A 5,472-nucleotide genomic window follows, 5' to 3' on the forward strand; every position below is an offset into this window, starting at 1 on the left:
AGAAAATATTAAAAACGATACACAGAAAGCAACACTTCATGCCCAAGACAAAACAGAATCAATGAAACAAAAACCATTTTAGAAGCCTGTAAAGAAAGAAATAATCAAAAAGCACATCACTCATGATCAAAATAAGACATGAAATCCACTGTGGTCGACACTAAACAACGCCTGTCCCTCCGGCGCCTCTCGTGCGATGTCCATGCCCGACTTGTGGAGCAGCAGGAGGTGAGCCCTTAGAAGCTGGTGAAACAAAAGCCACCTGTCCATACACCGGCCTTCTTTCATCTTCTTTGTCCTGGTGACGTAGATGACATGTCTCGCAAACGCCAGCATGAGGTCGACCACTCGCCAGCCCTTTCTTCGTTCCTCCTTTCCAACTCCAAAAAGGCTCGCCCATCTCCAGTCTCCATCGGTTGTCCAGGAGAAACAGCATCGGTCTCGCACCAACTGCCTCACCCTCTGTAAAAAAACACCACCACACGACAGTCCAAAAACATGTGCTCCAGTGTTTCAGGTGCAATGCCACAGACGGGGCACAACCTGCTGTATTGTACTCTGTTAATCTGGTGGAGCACCACACTGGAGTAGATTTTTCTGTGTCGCAGTCTGAAGTCTGTATCCCATACCATATGTGGGGACAAACTCCTCCTCAGACTCACCCACATGCCAGACATGTCCTGTCCAGGAAACACCTTCTCCCAGACCTGTTCCGCCCTTGGGACTCTGGTCCACCTCCCAACCGCCATCCTGTACCAGGCCCTGGTTGGTACCGCCCACACCTCTCGAGGCGTCCCGTTGTAGATCACTTTGAAGGTGAGACTTGACCTAGGTAGCGTTGAGCATCCCCTGCCCCTCAGTATCTTCAGCCACTGCTGGGGGAAAGCCTCAACCATTCTCCTGTAAATCCTTTTGGTCCGAAGTCTCCTCCCGCTATCCGCCCCTCTACAAAATCTTTGTAATATTGACGCTTCTTCACACAATTGCCCACCGTTCACAATATTCCTCACCACTGTGCATCCACCCTCTTCCAGTGCCTTACACCCAAATGAAACACCAGTCATAGATAACGCACTGTTTCTGAAAAGGGGCTGTTTCAGTACTTGGTCTGGAGACAAGACACATTGTGTCAACAAACCACCGACTCCCCTCCAAGCTGTAATCATTTCACCCACAAACAGATCCAGCCCGGGCTGAACACTTCCCCACCCCTGGCAGAAAATGCCCAATCCCAGTCGTGTGTCTCTTTCGAGGTCCCCCGTCACAAAATCTTTCCATACGTGCATTTCATGTGTGTCCAATAGCCTACTCACCATTTTCAACCGCAAAGCGTTCCGTCGTGCACCCACATCCACCAAACGTAGACCACCTCTCTCAATGTCTTTTGCCAATGTCTTTTTGGAGATCTGGTTTGCCCTAGACCCCCAGAGAAAACTTGAAAACATCCCATCTATTTCGCTCAACACCGTGCTTGGCAGGGGGAAAACAGACAAAACATAATTTAATGCAGCCCCTGCCAATGCATTAATCACCACCACCTTCCCCCGCAGTGTCATTCGTCGCAATTTCCACAAGGTTAAAATCCCTGAAGTCTTCGCAAGCACCCTATTCCAATTTGTGAGCACCATCTGTTGTGAGTCTCCACACAACCATACTCCCAAAACTTTAAAGCCTCCCTCTGCTTCCCTAAAACCCCACCTGTTCCGTGTCCCCGTCTGATCCCCTAGAAACCAAAGCACAGATTTTGTAAAGTTTACTTCTGCCCCCGAGGCATTACAAAAAAGTGACAAACACCTTAACGCAGTGTCGACACTGTGCCCTTCACGCAACACTAGAGTCGTGTCGTCAGCATACTGGAATATTTTCACCTCACGCCCAGCTGGTGTGATCACGCCTGAGATATTTCTAGACTTATTTACTAGTTGAGCCAAGGGCTCAACCGTCAGGCTGTACAGCATAGCTGACAGCGGGCATCCCTGCCGGATCGACCTCTTCACCTCAAACACCTCAGTCAGCAAACCATTGCACGCCACCTGACTGGTCGCCGAGTCGTAAAAGGATTTTAACCGTGAGATAAAACGAGGCCCAAAACCAAAACGATTCAACACACGCCATAAAAAAGAATGTTCCACCCAGTCAAAAGCCTTCACAAAATCCACACTCAATAAAATGCCCCCCGTCCGTGCCATGTGTCCAACAGAGTACCTCAAGGACAGAATCACGTCTGCAATATCTCTCCCCGGTACACCATATGCTTGTGTGGATGAGAGAACGGAGGGAATCACCTCCCTCATCCTTCCTGCTAGGATTGCAGCCAGGATCTTATAGTCCAGGTTCAGAAGCGTGATAGGCCGGTAGTTGGCCAAATCACATCTCTCACCTGTTCGTTTAAATATCAGCTTGACGGTCCCTAAGCAAAAGGACGCCGGAGGGGCCTGCCCATCAAAAAAAACAGCAAACAGCTTCTGCAGAATCGGCAACAATTCAGCCTGAAACGCTTTATAGAATTCAGCCGTCAAACCATCCGCGCCCGGCGATCTGTTATCATGCTGTTTCATTATAGCTGTTCTAATTTCTGCCTCACAAACGTCAGCCTCACACACCCCCACCCCTTCCTCACTCAGTTTGGAGTCGACATGTTGCAGACACTCTTCGATTGCAGCCTCATCACAACTTCCTTCACGGAAGAGATCGGAGTAAAAATTTTCCACCCTTCTCAAAATTCCCTCTGGTTGCACACACTGCACCCCATCACTGTCCTTTATGGCTCTGATGACGGCTTTCTCCTGTCTGTTTTTCTCCAATCCCAGAAAAAAAGCAGAGGACCTCTCGCCGTCAGTGAAGTCCCGCACCCTCGCTCGAACAGCTGCAGCTTTACACCGCTCAAGTTCAAACCTTTGCAAGTGTGAGAGGGCTGCAGTATACACAGTCGCATCTCTCGTCGGGTCTTCCGCAAGCAAGGCAGCCTCTGTGTTCAATATGTCCCTCACACACTTTTCCTCTGCCAGTGCCTTCCGCTTCCTCCTCTTACAATAAGCCACTGTCAATTTCTTTAATCTCACTTTCAGTCTTCCCCACCAACTAAAAACATCATCGACCTTGGGTAACTGCTCAACATTAAAAAGAAGCAGTGTCCTCACCCTCTTCACATAACTGTCCTCTTTCAATACACCGTTATTTAAGATCCACAACCCCCCGTTAGATCGCCCTCTAACTTCACCCACGACCACCTGTACTTTAGCGTGATCGCTCCACGTACAAAAATCATACGACATATCGGAAATTAGAGATGTTGCCACATGACCTGCAAGCACTAGGTCAATCCGTGTCTGCTTTAACTTGCCCTGCACCATTTGTCTTCTTGAAAATTGTCTCTTTCCTGGATTCCTCACTCTCCACACATCAATCACATCCAGATCCAGCATGAGAGAGAACAACTCATTCCTGCTCACGTCACTTTTATGTACATTATTCCTGGACAGATCAAGCTTCGATAAAACCGTGTTAAAATCACCAATCAGCAAGGAATTTACGTTAATCAGTGGTCTTAACGAACGAAAAAATAATTTACGTTCACCCGGGTCATTTGAAGCATAAATATTAAAAACTCTCACCGTCTGGTCTCCCCACGCAATATCTAAAACTAGTTTCCTCCCCTCAGGATCTGTCTCCACTAGGGCGACTGTGTCGAAAACCCCCTGTCTCACAAACACAGAGACCCCCGCTGTCCTCCCAGGACCGGCTGCATAAAAGGCAGGACCTCCCCACCGCCTCCGAGTCTTCTCAAAAAGCTCCAGTGTCCAGTGCACCTCTTGCATACAGAGTATGTCACACGCTGTTGTAAAGATATCACCTATTTTAGCTTCAGTGGTCACTCCCCTGATGTTCAGGCTGGAAATACTGAGCATTGATGCAAAGAAAGTGCAAGAGACAACCCACAATCGCGTCATGATGTCTGTAGCCTCTGCCTCCGCAGTCGTTTTGAGTCTCGCTTCCTCCGTTGCGCCCACCCTGAAGCAGCCATATCCAAGGTGTCATCCACCACATCGTCCACGACCCTCTTCTGAGCCTGGTCCGCAGCCTCTTCCTGCCGAGGGGGTAAAGATGTCACACGTCGCGTTAGTAAGTCCTGGCAGCCCTCCTCCTCGGAATCATGGACTTCTCCATCATTCGAGGAGGAAGCGTGCGCCCCGAGACCCCCAGACGCTTCTTGCAGGACAGGGTTCATCACCCCTCCCGTCCGGACAGGGGCAGAGCCAGCGATCACACGCAGAGCTCCCCCCTTCACGGAATCAGACATCATCGGGGCAGGACCCACTCCGGGAGTCCCCCCCGCCTGGATAGGAGCAGTGGCAGCACTCTGGAGCTGTCCACCCTCCTTCACAGGAACGTCGGCTATCGACAGCTGGCCTGCCTCAGAGACCCCTGCCGCTCGGTCCAGATCGGGATCTTCCTCCACCTCCTGAATACCGAGCACGCCTTCCCCCTCGGTCGACTGCACACAATCCACCCCCTGCTTCGGGAGCACAGCGTCTTCAGGCTGGTGAGGCACCGAGTCACTGACTCTCCGCGGTGAATCTGCAGCGGGCGCAACCTCCGTCTCCACATCCTGCGAACAGAGGCAGTGCTCCATGCTAGACTTGCACACAGCGCAAAAAGTGGGTGTCGTCTTGCACTCTCTAGCATAGTGGCCCTGTACCCCACATTTGTGACACATGAAGTCCGGGCATTCCCTAACAATGTGCCCAGGCTGAAGACAGATCCTGCACACCTTCACTTGCTTGTCATGTAGAACCCTAAAAAACTCAGGCCCTGACGCAGTCTGGAACCTGGCCGAATATGGAAGAGATTGTACAGTGTCGCTAAATTTCACTTTGACAAAACGCGTACCATCCGCTACGCTCGTCCCCGGCCACATCCGCCTCATGATCGGCGACACTGCAGACACTCCCCAACCGCGCAGCTTCTCTAAGATCTCTGAGTCATGTATGTAGGCCGGCAAACTCAAAAACGAGACCATAAGCTCATTATTTGTAAGACTTGTCCCCAAAACTTTTGTGTTTTTTATCTTGAAACCATCCAACAATCTATCTCTGCCTACCACATTAGAGAGCGTCACTTCAAAACGGTTTTCCCCCACCGCCCTACAGGCGACAACACCACCACACAGCAATTTGCAGTACTTAATCAATTCCACCACAGACACATGATCATCACCCACCAATTCAACTTGGACCGTCAAGTCCTTCTCATATTTAACCCTCACAGGCGACACGCTTCCAGCAGCACGAACCGCTTCACTCACGCTCCCTCCACCCCCCGTCCCTGGTACCGCCGCACCCCCTGCTGAAAACTCCTTTGATACTCCTACCGCTCCACTCCTCACAAAAGCACCACTAGCCGACGCCATTGTGAAAAAAAAAAGCTCCCCTGACACTTCCCTACTCTCAAAAATCGAAAAGAAAACTAAGA

The sequence above is a fragment of the Oryzias melastigma genome, linkage group LG19, assembly GCF_002922805.2.
Source record: "Oryzias melastigma strain HK-1 linkage group LG19, ASM292280v2, whole genome shotgun sequence".
Taxonomy (NCBI): domain Eukaryota; kingdom Metazoa; phylum Chordata; class Actinopteri; order Beloniformes; family Adrianichthyidae; genus Oryzias; species Oryzias melastigma.